Source organism: Odocoileus virginianus, chromosome 18 (assembly GCF_023699985.2).
Source record: "Odocoileus virginianus isolate 20LAN1187 ecotype Illinois chromosome 18, Ovbor_1.2, whole genome shotgun sequence".
NCBI classification, from domain to species: Eukaryota; Metazoa; Chordata; class Mammalia; order Artiodactyla; family Cervidae; genus Odocoileus; species Odocoileus virginianus.
The window spans coordinates 14,382,496-14,400,719 of NC_069691.1; positions in this window are offsets into that span (position 1 = coordinate 14,382,496).

An 18,224-nucleotide genomic window follows, 5' to 3' on the forward strand; every position below is an offset into this window, starting at 1 on the left:
ATTCCATGGCAAAATCAAAACCAGGTGGCTGGCAGGCAGCCCACATGTGAAGATGTTTCTCAGAGTTTCTCAGTCATGGGTCGTGGATGCTGTCAGATGAAGTTGGAAGGCTGAAACAGCCATCTGGTGGCCGGTCATGTTGTTGAACTCAGTGGCCTTGGCTCCATCATGGAGCTTTCTAGCTTAATCACCTCCTGGTGGTCTGCACATCCTTTATTAAGAATCAGCAGAGCTGCAAATGCTGGCCAGACAAAGCTGCGCACACCTAATTAGCTCACTTTAAGGTTGATTGATACTCCATTCTTTATAAAAGTAGAACTCAGTAAGCAGTGTTTTTTAGACTTGATAATGAATGAGGATCGCCTGGGGCGGGGGTTTAACATATAGAATTCTGAGTCTTCCCCAGAGTTTCTGATCTGGTAGGTATGAAGTAGGTCCTGAGAATCTGCATTTCTATCAAGTTCCCTGGTGGTGCCCTTGCTCTGGTTCACCATCGTGACAGGAGCCATTCGTTACATTAGGTATAAATAAAGAAAGAAGTGAGTGAAATTTTTTCCCTTCACATTTGACTCAAAATTCCCAAACTTTTATTCCTGGCAAAGTTATAAAGCAGGGTTGCCTGTATTAACCTTTTTATAAAAGTTCCTCCGGATCTTTGCTTTTAGGTGATACACCTGTCTCCACCCTGTCACCCTGATAAGTACAAATAAATGAGTGTTCCTATTTAGAGTGACTCTACTTGGTTAGAAAACAAATTCACATCCACTGTGGGCTGACCTTAGCTCTAGTTTATTAAAAAGAAAAACAAAACCAGTGTTCTTGCCTGGAAAATCCCATGGACGGAGAAACCTGGTAGGCTACAGTCCATGGGGTCGCAAAGAGTCGGACACGACTGAGAGACTTCACTTTCTTTCTTAAGGTTTCTTTTTCTTTGATTCTCTTCTTGGAGAACTAATTGACCTATACCTGGTATACTGTCTAGTGAATGTTTTTCAGAGATTGCAATGATAGAGAAGTATAGAGCAGTGACTGGCTACAGAAAGCTGGTAGGGTTAAAAAAGGTGCTTTAGAAACGTATCCAGAAATGAATATTTTTTGTTAAAAGTGATGACTTAGGTTCTGAATATATAACTTTGATTGACTAAAATAGAAGTTGGTTAGGTGCATTAGAGGAAAGAAAAACTTTTTTATAAGTCTTGAAAAATAGGGACCCAATCAGCATAGGTGAAATGGAGACATGATGGTTTAGAAGAGGCAGTGTTTTTCTACATTTTTATTGAGATATAATTGATGTATAATATTGCATTAGTTTCATGTATACAACATAATGATTTGATACTTGTATACATTGTGAAATGATTACAATAAGTCTAGTTACTGTCTGTCACTGTACGAAGTTTTATTTTTTTGTCTTGAGAACTTTTAAGATTTACTCTCTTAGCAGCTTTCAGATATGCAATATAATCTTACTGATTATAGTTGCCATCCTATACATTACTTCCCCATGGTGTATTTATTTTATGACTGAAAGTTTGTGTCTCTTGACCCTCTTTACCCATTTTGCCCACCCTCCCTATCCATCTCTGGCAACCTCCAGTCTGGTCTCTGTATCTGTGAGTTTTGTTTTGTTTATCAGGTTGCACATATAAGGGGAATTATACAGTATTTGTTTTTCATTGTTTGACCTATTTCACTTATCATAATGACCTTGAGGTCCATCCATGTTATCACAAATGGCAAGATTTCCATCTTTTTTTTTATGGCTAGTATTCCATTATGTATAATGCATATACATTGTTATACATTATATATATACACACACACACACACACACACACACACACACACACATCTTTATATAGATCGACCTCAACTTATGATGAGGTTACATGGAAAGTTGAAAATATTGTAAACTGAAATGTGTTTAATACAACTACCCCAATGATCATCATAGCTTAGCTTGGCCTAACTTAAATGTGCTCAGAATACTTGCATTAGCCTATATAGTTGGGTGAAATCATCTCACACAAAGCCTGTGTTTATAATAGGGTTGAATATCTCAGTAAATTATTGAATATTGTACTGAATGTTGGAGAAGTCAGTGGCACCCACTCCAGTACTCTTGCCTGGAAAATCCCATGGATGGAGGAGCCTGGTAGACTGCAGTCCATGGGGTCGCTAGGAGTCGGACATGACTGAACAACTTCACTTTCACTTTTCACTTTCTTGCATTGGAGAAGGAAATGGCAACCCACTCCAGTGTTCTTGCTTGGAGAATCCCAGGGATGGGATAGCCTGGTGGACTGCCATCTATCAGGTCGCACAGAGTTGGGCACGACTGAAGTGACTTAGCAGCAGTACTGAATGTAAAAGAATGGTTGTATGAACTCACAATGGTTGTAAATGAATCAGTTGTTACCCTTTTGATGTCATGGCTAACTGGGAGCTGTAGCTTATTTCCTCTGCCCAGCATCACCAGAGAATATCATACCACAAATGGCTAGCTAGAGTAAAGATCAAAATTCAAAATTTGAAGTATTGTTTCTGCTGAATGAATATTGCTTTCACATTAGCATAAAGATGAAAAATTGTAGGTTGAACCATTGTAAGTTGGGGGCAGCTATATATTTTGGATATTAGCACCTTATCAAATATATGATTTGCAAATATTTTCTCCCATTCAGTAGGTACACTTTTCATTTTTTTCAGATTTCCTTTGCTGTGTAGGAGCTTTTTAGTTTTTTATGTAGTCTCAGGTATTTATTTTTGCATTTGTTGCCTTTTCTTTTAGAGTCAGAAAAACCATTGCCAAGACCTATGTCAAGGAGTTTATTGCCTATGCTTTCTTCTGCAAGTTTATGGTTTCAGGTCTGTCTTACATACAAGTCTTTTATTTTCAGTTAATTTTTTGTGAATGATGTAAGATAGTGGTCTAGTTTCACTGTTTCCTGTATATGGATGTTTAGTTTTCCCAAAACCGTTTATTGAAGAGACTATCATTTTCCTATTGTATATTCTTGGCTCCTTTGTCATAAATTAATTGACCATAAATGTATGGATTTATTTCTGAGCTCTCCATTCTGTTCCATTGATCTGCATGTCCATTTTTATACCAAAAGCATACTCTTTTCATTGCAATAGCTTTGTAATTAAATATATTTGAAATAAAGGAACATAGATGGAGATGGAGATCTTTGTTCTTCTTTCACAAGATTGCTTTGGCTATTCAGGGTATTTTGTGGTTCCATACAAATCTTAGAATTGTTTGTTTTGTGTTTCTGAAAGATGCACTTGGAATTTTGATGGGGATTGCATAATCTACAGATTGGGCAATATGGACACTTTAACAATATTAATAATTCTTCCAGTTTGTAAACACAGAATATCTTCCCATTTATTTGTATCATCTTCAATTATATTCTTCATTTATGCATAGTTTTCAGAGTACCAGCCTTTCACTTCCTTGGTTAAATTTATTTCTAGGTATCTTATTCATTTTGATATAATTTTAAATGGAATTTTAAAAAATTTCATTTTCAGGTAGTTTATTATTAATTGTATAGGAATCTGACAAGTTTTTGTAAATTGATTTTCTGTTGTGAAACTACTGAAATTGTTCATTATTTCAAAAATGTTTTGGTGGAATCTTTCTAGTTTTCTGTATCTAAAATGATGTCACCTGCAAGTAGTGATAGTTTTACTTCTTCTTTTACAATTTGGATGATTTTACTTTTTCTTGTCTAATTGCTCTGACAGGACTTCCAGTGCTATGGTGAATGAAAGTGGATACCCTTGTCTTGTTCCTGATCTTAGAAGAAAAGCTTTCATCTTTTCATTATTGACTATGATGATAGCTGTGACTGTGTCTTATAGAGTCTTTAATTGTGTTAAGGCATGTTTATTCTGTACCCACTTTTTGAGAATTTTTATCATAAATGGCTGTTGAATTTTGTTAAATGTTTTTCCTGCACCTATTGAGGTGATCGTATGGCTTTTGTCTTTCATTTTGATAATGTGATGTATCAAACTGATTGATGTGCAGACACTGAAACATCTTTGCATCTCTGGAATAAACCCCACTTGATCATATTCTACTGTTGTTCAATCCCTTAGTCATGTCCGACTCTGCGACCCCATGGACTGCAGCATGCCAGGCTTCCTTGTCCTTTACCATCTCTAGGAGCTTGCTCAAACTCATGTCCATTGAAGTTGGGGGGCCATTCAACTATCTTGTCCTCTGTCATCCCCTTCTCCTCCTGCCTTTGATCTTTCCCAGCATCAGGGTCTTTTCTAGTGAGTCATCTCTTCATATCTGGTGGCCGAAGTATCGGAGTTTCAGCTTCAGTATCAATCCTTCCAGTAAATATTCAGGATTGATTTCCTTTAGGATTGACTGGTTTGATCTCCTTGCAGTCCAAGGGACTCTCAAGAGTCTTCTCCAACACAACAGTTCAAAAGCATCCATTTTTTTGGTGCTCAGCCTTCTTTATGGTCCACCTCTCACATCCATAAATGACTACTGGAAAAACCATAGCCTTGGCTATACAGACCTTTGTCAGCAAAGTAATGTCTCTGCTTTTTAATATGCTGTCTAGGTTTGTCATAACTTTTCCTCCAAGGAGCAAGTATCTTTTAATTTCATGTTTTGCTTGACCTGGAAATTTCCTCATCTTGTCCTAGGTGCCTCCCTAGACGCCTCTGTCCTTTAATTTCATTTGCTGCTATATTTTGATAGGTTTAAATAAATGTAGCTTACAGTGGATGGAGCTGTGTGTTCAACATTCAGGGGAACTGAACATTCAAGATGAAGACTGTCTACCCTTGCAGCTGATGAACTATAGCATGTACCCCAAAGTCAGGCAGTCTTATCAGTGGAGACTTGACAATGGCAGTCTTGTCAGTGACAGTCAGGGATCTATCAGTGGTGCAGTTACTACATCCAAACAGCTATGGCTGTTATACTGGTTCATTCAGTGATTTAAAGTACGATTACTAAATTTAATGATTTGCATCATGAGCATGCTTGTTGATTACTTTGTTGATCTGGAAGTCCTGAGGAGCAGTAGCATGGCCATAGCTTGGGTGAGTCTGTCTTTGAGGTCTGCTGAGACCTTCACAGCACTGATGATGGAGGAGGGAAGGAATTGATGAGTGAGCAGGACTGGAGACAATGCCTTGACTCCTGACTGTAGCATTGACCAACAGACAATGCTGTTGGTCAGTGCGCTGGAAATAAAACTTTAAATTCTTACCAAAAACTGAATCTCAGGAGGTAGGACCCACTTCACCGTCTGCTGCCTGTGAAAACCTGTTAAGCCAAAATTCCCAGAGTAATATTGGAACATTAATAATAGTTAAATTTTAAGATGATTGTGAGGATTAAGTGAAAAGTGTCAAGTGTTTAGCACAATGCTCTCAGTAACTATTAACTTCATTAATTACCTATGTCCCCAAACACAAGCTACTCACAGGCTTCTTTCCATATTTTTTATGGAAAGTGGAAGATCCTCTATTCAGATGTTCTCAAAGTGTATCTTCAAACTAAAATCACTGGCATCTTGCTCAAAATGCAGCTCCTCAAGCTCTTCTCAGACACACTATGTCCAAAACACTCAGGGTGGGGCCCAGTAATCTGTGTGTTTCACAAGCATTCCAGGTGATTTTGATGCACTTCCAAGTTTAGAACTACAGCTCTAGTGGGACAGAATGGAGTCATTTAAAAACAAGGGTGTGATGATCATAGCTGATGAGTGAAGCACTGTGGTTCCAGGGATTGGCAACTATAGCATAGGCTTCTTGCCATCAGCCAGAGGTATTGGGGATGGGGTCTCAACTTTTAGGAAAGGAGACTGAGTCAAGAGGTTGACAGCATAGCAGACTTAACTCTATCTTTCCTTTCCTCATCCCCATCCATATCGACTGACTGGGGACAGAGTTCTTGTCCTTTGAGGGAACAGGAATGCTAATTATGCCAGAATCCCATCATAAATTAAGGCAAAGTTAAAAGAGTGTAAAGGAAATTTACTATTCTGTGAATATATATGTAACCAGGTTTCACTTCCTGGAAGTGAAGTTTGGAAGAGCCAAACTTATTCTTGATCAGATATGAATTAAGTTGGAACTAATGCTGAATATAAAAAAGTCTTCATCCTTCTCGCTGAATAGAGCTTGGTAGGGCAGGGGCTGAGATGCTGGTTGGATTAATACAAACTCTTTGGTAAAGCATAAGTAACTTTAGTGCATATCTTGGACTCTCTGCTCTGTAGGCCTGTTCTGTGCTCTTGGCCGACGTATTCACAGGCATTTTGGAAAAATACTTTTTACTTTGTTTTAGCATTTTCTTTGAAAGGCCAGCAACAGGCTGTGGCCACGCTATTTGTGTCTAGTGCTAACTGCATGAAGCCCCTGGGATTGCCCACTTAACTATAGACTGTGTCTCAATGTCCTGGGCTGGAAATTCAAAATGTATGTTTGTGATTATCCTTGACTGAAGATGATGCTTTCTACAAGTGCTCTTTGTGGAAGCCTCATGGTAGGAAATCATAGAATGATATAATTTAGAGGACCTCTGAGAAATCATTTGGCTTTGTCTCCCATGGAGAGACCAGGACAGAGGAAAGGAAAAGGAAAGGAAAGGAAAGGAAAAGAAAAACTAAAAACAGATTATTGATTCTCTTCCCTCTTGCTGACACTATATAATGTCAGTGCTTTCTCCCCATACCAACAGAGGAAGTTAGGATCCGGGAGCCACTTGGATTTTTTCCCCTGCCACCTATCATTTGAGCTTTCACAGTGTGATACTCAACAGCTTGGAAATATTAGCACTAATATGTAAGATATGGATGGAAATTCAGCCTCACAATTATGATGAGAAACAAAATCAAGTTGAGCTGATGAGTGTCACATTGTTATTAAATAGAAATTAAAACCTAAAAATGTGAATGAGTTCAGTAAATATTTGAGGTCCCATTAGGGAGGTCATCAAATATCAAATGGAAATAGCACCTGAAATCTTATGTAAAGTGTTTTCAGGACCCACCCCCAGAATGTCTAATTCATTGGATTAGGAATGAGGCCCAGAAATCTATATGTTTAACAGTTGTCCCCAGGCATTGCTAATGCTAATGCTGTACAGAACATACACTGTGTAGCACTGTTTGGGGAAAAGGACACCTACTTTGTGAATAGTTACTATGTTCTGACCCTAGACTGTAAGCTTTCCACCAGCTGAAACTCTTCATTTGCCACCATATTGTTCAGTCTTGTGGCTTTAAATACCATTTATATGCCTACAACTCTAAATCTGTATTTTCAGCCCAGATACAGCTCCTAACTTCAGACTCATATATCCACTCAGCACCTCCATACAGATGTCTAAGGGACATCTCAAACTTAACATGTTGAAATTGACCTTTTATTTTCTTTTTTTTTTCTTTTTTTTTTCTTTTTTTTTCCATATCTTTCCCTAAACCAACTCTGCTTATAGTATTTCCATCTCAACTAATGCCAAACACGTATTTTCATTCAGCCACCATCCTGATTCAGCACACTCTGTCTAATCTCTCCTGCATGTGTGTGTGTGTTTGCTCAGTTGCTCAGCTGAGTTTGACTCTTTGACACTGTGGACTCCTCCCTGTGGGGCCCTCCAGGCTCCTCTGTCCATGGGGTTTTTCAGGCAAGGATACTGGAGTGGGTCGCCATTTCCTTTTTCAGGGGATTTCTCCAATCCAGGGATAGAAAACTAGTGTCTCTTGAGTCTCCTGCATTGGCAGGCAGGTTCTTTTACTACTGAGCCACCTGGGAAGCCCTCCTGTAATCCAGCTTCTTTGTTTAGTTGCTAAGTCATGTCAGACTCTGAGACACCATGAACTGTAGCCCACCAGCCACTTGTCTCATGTCCATGCTTTCATGCTTGCCCCCCATAGTCTATTTTCAACATAGAAGTCAAAGGAATCCTACTAAAATACAAAGCAGGACATGTGACTCTTTGGTTCAGCACTTGCTATTTTGAATAAAAACCACAGTTCTTACAATGGACTGCAAAGCTCTGTTTAAGAAGTGACTTCTTGTTGCCTCTCTGACTTTATGTCTTGTTCTTGCTTTGCCACATCCACACAGTCTCCTGATTCTTCCTGCAGTGTCCTCTTCATGTTTGCACATAGGCCTTTATGTTGGCTTTTTGTTCACTTTGCCTGGAAACTAATGTCTCCATGTATCCACATAGCTCACCTTCTCTCACCTTCTTCATGCCTTTGCGTCTTTGCTCAAATTTGTTGTTTTTACCTTCTCAGTAAGGTCTATCTTGACTTCCCTATTTAGTGTTATAATGACTTCCACCCATACCTAGCATTTCTGAACTCCTTCTCCCCTCCTCTGTGCTGTTTTTCTGTGACATTTATCACCATTTAACATACTATGAAATTTACTGATTCATTATGTTTATTGTCTTTTCTCCCACTAGAATGTAAGCATCACAAGTGTGGAGATCTTTGTTTTGTTCAATGGTGCCTCTCAGACACCTACAGCAGTGCCTGCCATGTGGTAGGTACTTTGTTAATTTGTTTAACAAGTTAATTATGCATGATAAATTCTCAATATTTATTAAATGAGAAAGCATTTAAAAATATTACTTCATTTAACTCATAGCAACCCTTTCATCCCCACTTTATAAATGAGAAAACCAAGGTTGACATATTAAGTAACATGATCAAGGTCAAATATCCAAATATGCCTGACTCTGAAATTCCTTTACTTTCTACTTTTCAATTACTTATATGATGCCTCAGGCAATATGCTAACTATTTAGAGGATATGAATGGAAGAGGCACATTTCCTTCTCTAAGGATCTCCTTCTCTAAGGCTCTTTGTTAAACAAGACAGATATACAGGAAAAAATAACTATCCTACAGGGAACTTACAGTCAATTACTATAGCAAATGTATAGATAATTAACTATACTGCAAAGCAGAGTGTGGCATATATTATAAAAAATGCATAGGAGAGAGAATTAGTCTTCCATGGATTAACAAGAAATTGAACTTGGAGGAGGAGGAAATAATCATCATTGAAAGTGCAAATAGCCACTGAATGATGGATGGGATTTAGCAGCTAGAGATGTAAAGGCAAGTATTTCAGCATGAGAAAAGGAAATAAGTAGGGAAGTGAAGATTAGGTATGGGGAACATAGTATTTTCTAGAAACAATCAGTGTATGAGGAGACATAAAAGCAATAGCCTGGGTAAATCTATTGGATCTTCCCTCTGAATGTACTAAAATGTTTTGGTTGATGAAAAAGCTGTATTCTGGGAGAGCTAGTCTGGCAGCATGCGTTCATTTGTGTACCATTATTTATTAAGTGCCTGCTATGTGTTTGATGAATAGTTTAAAATGGAGAGATGGAAGATGCCTCTGTTCTTCTGTAACCTGGTGGAGATGACAGCTAACTTAAACAAGAAAATACAACTCGATGAAATATTTACAATGGAAGGAGACACAGAACCTGTGACAGAAGAGTAACCCAGTCTGAAGTCAGGGAAAATATTAGAGACTTATCAGAGGAAGTTACATTTCAGCTGAGAATTGAGGGATGTGTAGGCATTACCAGGACAAATATGAGGACAAAGAGTGTTGTACGTAAGGGAATGACAGGTACAGACAACCAGAAGTGACCATAACATTCATTGAGCCTGCCAGGACTCAGAAAACATTCAGTATAGTTGGAATTTCAAATAAAAAGAGAGAAAGTGGAAAGAAGTAATGTGGAGGAGTAAGCATAAGCACATTATAGGCGTGTTAAATTTTTTAACTTTACCAAAAGGCAAAAGGGGTATCATTATGGGTTTCAAGCAGAGAAATTGTTATGATCAGATTTACATTTTAAAAGCAGAATGAATTGGAAGGGACTAAAAAGAAGTAAAGAGATCTGTTCAGGGGCTGTTAAAATAATCCAATCTGGTGGGATTAAAGCAGATGGATGATATTACCAGGATTTGGAAATTGATAGAATATATGAGATGAAGATAAGGGAGAGGTTAGAGGTGACTTGCAAGTTTCTCAATTGTGCAGATGGTTCCTGGGTAGAGGCGATTACTGAAATATGACTGGATAGAAAGGATGTGTGTAAGTGGGTATGTATATGTAGATGTAATCAGTTAGTGAATTATTGTAATAGACCAGACAAGAGATTAACAGTGGTAATGGTAAAATGGAAATCAGGCAAATAATCTCTCATCAAATTTTTAAATATTTAAAAGTTACCAGTAAGAATCCATGTCAACTTAGGAAGTCATGATGGCACAATTTTTATAATCCTTTTATAGTTTTCTAGATCATTTTATTTGATCTAGAAACAGTAAAAGCAGGTAAACAATAGCCTGTTTACCTACTGTGTTGTTGAGTCAATACTCCATTTATTTAGTCAGTGCTCACATAGGTAGGTATCTTAAACCATCTTTTAAGATCAAAATTTATTATTAAACACGTTAAAAATATCCATCATTATCATTTAATTATTTCAAATATCTGAGGTAAAGAATAAGTACACTGTTTAAACAAAGCATTAATTTATTAGCTACAGAACAACAGGAGCTTCTTGCTAGACCTGAGAATTCTTTTTCAAGAAACACAGTAATTTGCGAGTTGTCTGATTATATAGGTTTAAAAAGTAAATAGAGGCAATAACAAGCTACATATGGCTCATCTATATAAAGGATGCCTGGAAGTTCAACTTAGCCTGATTCTTCAGGGAGTGATTTTATTCAAACACCTAGCTGAATTCAGATATAATGTTCATCCAAGTGGCTCAGTACATCTGCCGCAAAAGCCTCATTCTGGGCTTATGAGAATTCTTTTGAAATGGTAAACTTAAGCATTACTTTTGAAAGCACCAGTACAGAACATGAGTCTTCAAAATATTCATTTAAGGCAATCATCAGTAAGATGGTAATCTTCCTTGGGCTAAGAATGATGGGTGGCCAGTGCTCAGAAGCTGACTTAACTGTTTACCCTAATGGAGATTGGGATAGTAGCAATAATCCAGCATATAAGAAAATTAGTCTCGTCAACCAAATGGACTTGGTAAGATTCTCCTTCTTTCTACTGTTTTGAGTAAAAAGATGGTCTCTGTAGTTCATATAATTCTCAGAAGTGTGATCTGCTTTTATTACATATCTCCTTTTCAGAAAATATATAAAGAATTCCAACCCTCCATCAGGGACTTTGTCAGGTGCTGGGGATACAAGATATAGGTGCTGGTTTTAAGAAGCTTATGGATTGGCAGTGGGTACCTTCTCTTCATTCCATTCCTAGTAATTAAGTGACTAGCATGTTGGTCTGCTCATGGCAGGTATTCAATAAATGAATAAATGTAATAATAAATAATTCATAATTTATAGTCCGAACGGCCTGACTTGACTTCCCTGATTCCCTGTAGAGACCCCTGCACTTGAGTGGTTCTTTTTTTCATGCAATAGCAAATATTTTGAATAGGAAAATTTTTATGAATACTTACTGCAAAGCCTTTGAATTTGCTAAAATAGATTTTTCTCAATGATTATTGTTCTGTAACACTAAACTTCTAATACCAAGATTATTCCTTGCTAAATTATATTCTATAAAGTAATAACACATTTCTGCCCTAGCAACCAAAAAATCAAAAATTGGATACACACAGCTGAATGGAAGACAGTTTCCTCACTTAGCCACACATGTTGGAGGAGGATGATCAGCAGGTGTATGGTGACTTGAAGGGCCTTCAGTTTATTGTTTCTCATAGTAGTTCTCTCCTCCACAATTCTGTCTTCTTCTTTGGATCTCTAATGTCATTCACTTTTCACAATCTGCTCTCAGGAAAGCGCTCATAACTTTGTAGAAGACAAAAATTTATTCTCCCAGTGGCTCTTACAAAAGCCTAAGTTTCATTGTAAAAACAAAAGTATGTAACCAGACAAAGGTATCGTATCTTTTAGGGTCCAGGTGAGGGATCATGAGAGGAAGGATAGGGGATCTTTCTCAGTATCCTTATATAGCAGCAAGTTGCTCTCAATAAACATTCACATAAATTAATTCATTCTTTCCTTCAATAAGTGAATGGCTAATAAGACACAAAGTTTTTGGTACTTTTGAGACAAGATGGAGTTATGAAGTGACAGAAGTTATGACTCAGAAGTAAAAAGTATACAGTAAATAAAATGGAAATAATGAAGTCAGACCATGAGATAAACAGAGCAGACCTAGGAAAACATACGTACTACCAAAGAGAGTAGCTGGCTTCAAATGCCTTAAAAGGACTGAGGTCAAGGCCACACTTGACTTACATGCCGTTGGAAAAGCATCTGTGTGTGTGTGCTCAGTCATGTCTGACTTTTTGTGACCCTATGGACTGTAGCTTTCCAGTCTCCTTTGTCCATGGGATTGCCCTGGCAAGAAATACTAGAGTGGGTTACCATTTCTTTCTCCAGGTGAATTCTTTACCACTGAGCCACCTGGGAAACCCTTAAAAAAGCATATTGGAAAGTACTGTAAAACTTCAAGTAGAATGGAAGTAAGAAGTTAGGAACCAAGAAGATAAGCTGTATACTCTTTCCTTTATTCCTGGTAATTCTAGCTCTACTTCTTCTCTTCATGACATTAAAAAAAAATTGGCTTATCTTCAAATAACTTAATCTGTTCCCCATTTCCAGAATTCAAATTGTATGAGAATAAGATAGGCCCAGCTCGTCTGTGCGGAGAAGGTGATGGCAACCCACTCCAGTACTCTTGCCTGGAAAATCCCATGGACGGAGGAGCCTGGTGGGCTGCAGTCCATGGGGTCGCTGGGAGTCGGACACGACTGAGCAACTTCACTTTCACTTTTCACTTTCATGCATTGGAGAAGGAAATGGCAACCCACTCCAGTGTTCTTGCCTGGAGAATCCCGGGGACGGGGGAGCCTGGTGGGCTGCCGTCTATGGGGTCACACAGAGTTGGACACGACTGAAGCGACTTAGCAGCAGCAGCTCATCTGTGCACAACAGACTTGATATATTTATGTCAAGTGTCTTTATCCTTGTCTAATCCATCATCCATCAGTGGCTTCCCAAAGCTGGAGCCATGAGTAAGTAAGACTGTGCCCTTTATAAGGGATTTGGGACACCACAGGCATGAGACTAAAAAAGTCTAGAGTAGAAATGAGTTACTAGAATATAAGAAGTGGTAACTTCTCTAAGTTTTTACCATATGCTACATTGTACTTTATACAGTTTAAATTTAACCTTTGTAACAATCCTTTCAGCATGTAGCATCATGATACTTTTTATGTGAGGAAACTGAGGTACTGAGATATATTCAGTAACTTGTCAAAGCTGATTCATCAAGTGGCAGAGTTGAAAATTGAACTTAAGCAGCCTGGTTCCCAAACCTATGTTCACAATTATGTCCTACTGAGTAGAACATAAAATTCCAATTTTTCACTTACTGTTAGTTACGTGTTTCTAGGCAAGTGATACAACTCCTTTAAACTCTTAATTTTTCCATCCTCCCAATGAAGATAATGGTCTTCCCAGGTGGTGCTAGTGGTAAAGAATCTGCCTGCCAGTGCAGGAAACTCAAGAGATGTGTGTTTGATCCTGGGGAGATCCCCTGGAGTAGGAAGTATTCTTGTCTCCTAAAATTCCATGGACAGAGGAGCCTGGTGGGCTACAGTCCATGTGACAGCAAAGGATCTGATGTGACTGAGCACACAGTGAAGATAATAACCTGCTCATATACCACGTAAGAATGTTCTCGGGATTAAGAAAGAATGTATTTGAGAATTTTTTAAACTGTAGAGCAAGGTATTGCAATTTAAGATAGAAACATTGTCAGTTTCAATAAGAATAATAAAAGTACAGAGAAGTTTTGTTAAATAGGTAGATTTCTGATATAGTTGCTTTAAAAATTCATGTTCCCATTACAAAATAGCTGTCATCACCTTTTACTTTTCAATGCAGTAATCTTTTGGGGGATTTTTTTTTTTCTTGAAGCTAATAAAATTTCTGCTGTGTGATCCAATAAATGGTAATATTATGGGAAAGGGGCAAATGTTCTGGATCTACATCTATTTTTCTCTTTTTTTTTCTACTCCTATCCATGATTATTTGTGGGATAGATAAATTTATAACATACTTTAAAAGCTTCAGATAAAAGGTGTTATAGGCAATTTAAAATCAGTATGTTCTGTTACTTTTTTTTTCTTGAGACTTTCAGCAACAAACTGCATAATGGAAAGTTCTTTTATCTTAACTGCTTACCTGTTTAGTTATGTATCTCTTTTATTTTAGCATGCTCAGATTTGCACAGCATACATCTAAATAAATGCTATAAAAAGGAATCATTAAATTTTTTCTCTTATCTATGAACCTTTCTTTTTAACACAGTTCTTCAGATGAAGTAGGAATACCAATGCATTTAAAAGGGAATAATTGGGAATTGAGGCAGATTTTCTCCTTCCAGGTTTCTCTGTTGCAGTAGTAGGCACATTAAATGCCAAAACAGTGTTAGCCCCAAGAACGTATTAGCTTTCTATGCGATACTTAGAGCTCCATGGTAACAATTATTTGCAGAATTCACAAGATACACTTTTGAAATTAAAAGGTGCTTATCTCATTTCAGGAAGCATTAACATACACAGGTGAAGGAAAATAGGAGAAAGTTTAAACAAAATTGTTGTTTCAAGAACAGTCTTTATCCATATTAATCTTTTCCTGTGATTATAGTTATGTTTTTTCACTTTCCCTTCGTGTATTTCTCATCTTCTTTCACACTGAAAAAGGATAAGCTTGGGCTTGTAGTTTTCTGGGGATTGTATATGGTTATGAGATTGGGAAGATGTTGCATTTCATCTCATAAAGTTGATTATGTCCTCAGTATTCATAAAAAGGAAATTTCCTTAATTTGTTTGCTCTTGGAGTAAGAGTCTCAGATAAACTACTTGTTTTCATTTTACCTGGGTTGATGGCCATATCCTCTTCCTATCCTTCATAGCACTCCTGTTACATTTTTGTCTCTGGGGCAACAACCTGTATTCATAAACACAGAGATAAAAGAGTTGGGGTAATCCTCTGCAAACATGGTAAACATGATAAAAAGTTCAGCTATTATTCAGTGGCCCTGGCAGAAATTATGTTACTAAGGTCATAGATGAAAGAGATCCTTTGGAGTTTGGAAGATGTGAAATCAATACTATTATCAGTTTCTCCTGGCCACAGAGGCAGTGAAAGCAATAAACTCTGTCAAAATCATTGCTAATTATAACTTCTCTCTCACCTCAGATTGTGGCCCTAAAATTCTTCTCCCACCTAAATATAAAAATGTAATCCATAGCTGAATCAGTTCGCATTTAAGATTGCATTTTAATTTCTAAATGTCAAGATTGAGGACCTAATAGATATTTATAGAACATTGCATCCAAAAGCAGCAGAATATACATTCTTGTTAAGTGTGCAAGAAAAATTTTCTAAGAGATTGTGTATGAGGCCATAAAACAAGTCTAAGTAAATTTAAAAGGATTTAAATTATAGCACACGTCTTTCCAACCATAGTGGTATTGAACTAAATATTAATTACATGAAAAAACTGAAAAATGCACAGATACGTGGAGATGAAAAAATTTGCTACTAAATAACCAATGAGTTAGAGAAGACATCAAAGGAGAAATTAAAAAATACCTATCACAAGTGAAAATAAAACTGAAATACATCAAAATTTATGGGATCCAGCAAAACCAGTTCTAAGAGGGGAGTTCAGAGTATAGAACTCAAGAAATGTAACACCTAACTCAAGAAACAAGGAAAATGTCAATCTAATTTTACACCTCAAGGAACTAGAGAAAGAAAACATATGAAACTCAAGTTAGTAGAAGGAAATAAATAAACAGCAGAGCAGAAATAAATTGAGATTGAAAAGATCAATTAAACTGAAAAAGAGCTGGTTCTTTGAAAAGATAAAATCAACAAATCTGTAGCTAAACTTATAAAGGAAAAAAGGGAGAGAATTCCAATTAAATCAGAAATGAAAGAGGAGATATTACAACAGAGATCAAAGAAATACAAAGGATCATGAGACAGCTATAAACAAATACTAACAAATGGACAACCGAAAGAAGTAGATACATTTCTAGAAACATAAAGCCTACTAAAACTGATTCATGATGAAAAAGAATGTCTGAACAAGTCAATTACTAAGTATAGAGATTGAATCAGTAATCAAAAATCTCTCAAAAATTGAGTAATTAGGAGTCTACCACTTCACTGTTGAATTCTACCAAATATTCAAAGAAGATTTATTACACTTAAAAAAAAAATAGACCTAGATGGAACACTTTCAAACTCATTTTATGAGGCCAGTATTACCAGATCCCAAAAACAAACAAACAAAAAAAGACAAAGAAAATTACAGGCAATATCCTTGATGAACATAGATGCAAAAAACAAAATACCTGTAATCTATTAAAAGATCATGCACCATGACCAAATAGGATTATTCCAGAGATGCAAGAACGGTTCAGCATTCACAAATCAGTCTATGTGATAAGCCACATTAACAAAATGAAGGATAAAAATTATTTCATTATCTCATGGACTGTAGACTGCCAGGCTCCTGTGTCTATGGGGATTCTCCAGGCAAGGATACTGGAGTGGGTTGCCCTCCTCCAGGGGATCTTCCCAATGCAGGGATCAAACCCAAGTCTTCCACGTTGCAGGCAGATTCTTTTGCCGTCTGAGCCGCCAGGGAAGCCCATTATCTCAAAAGATGCATAAAAAGAACATTTGACAAGGTTTAACACTCATTTATGATATAAACTCTCAGTAAAATGGATATAGGTGAACATATCTTAACATAATAAAGGCCAGATATGACAAGCCTACAGTAACATCATATTCAGTGGTGAAAGGCTAAAAGCTTTTCTTCTAACATCAGGAACAAGACAAGGATGCTTACTTTTGCCACTTTTATTCAGCATAATATTGAAAGTCCTAATGAGGCCAGTTAGGCAATATAAAGAAATAAAAGTCATCCAGATTGGAAAGGAAGAGTAAAATTTCCTTTTTATGAATGACATGATATTAGATATAGAAAACTCAGGTGACTCCATTAAAAAAAAAAAAACTGTTAGAACTAATAAATGAATTCAGTAAAATTGCATAAAATTTGTTTCATTTCTATAAACTTATAAACTATCTGAAAAAAGAAATTAAGAAAGCATTCCATTTACAGTTATATTAAAAAGAATAAAATACCTAGGAATAAGTTTAACCAAAGAGATAAAAGACCTGTATATTGGAAGCTTTAAGATGTTAATGAAAGAAATTGAAGAAGACACAAATAAATGGAAAGTTATTCTATGCTCATAAATTAGATAACCAATATTGTTAAAATTTCCATACTATTAAAAGAAATCTACAGATTTAATGTAATCCTTACCAAAATTCCAATGACATTTTTTACAGAAATAGAACAAATAAGACTAACATTTCTCTGGAACTCTAAAGACCCTGAATAGCCAACAGTCTTGAGAAAGAACAGTGGGAGGCATCATGCTCTCTGACTTCAAACTATATTACAAAGCTACTATGATTAAAGCAGTGTGGTCATGGTGTAAAAACAGATGCATAGGTCAATGGAGGGCCCAGAAATAAGCCCACTCATATAGGGTCAATTCATTTGGCACAAAGAGGCCAAGAATATACCATGAGGAAAATATATTCCCTTCAGTAAACAGTGTTGGGTGTGCTCCAAGATGGTGGAGGGAAGGTGAATCAGTGAACTAAAATGAACTGGAATGGGCAAATTTAACTCAAATTTAACTCTACTACTGTGGGCAAGAATCCCTTAGAGGAAATGAAGTAGTCCTCATAGTCAACAAAAGAGTCCAGAATGCAGTTCTTGGGTGCAGGCTCAAAAATGACAGAATGATCTGTTTGTTTCCAAGACAAGCCATTCAGTAGCACATAATCCAAGTCTATGCCCCAACCAGTAATGCTGACAAAGCTGAAGTTGAATGGTTCTGTGAAGACCTACTAGACCTTCTACAGCTAACACCCCAAAAAGATGTCCTTTTCATCATAGGGGGCTGGAATGCAAAAGTAGGAAGTCAGGAGATACCTGGAGTAGCAGGCAAATTTGGCCTTGGAGTACAAAATGAAGCAGAGCAAAGGCTAACAGAGTTTTGCCAAGAGAATGCACTGGTCATAGCAAACACCCTCTTC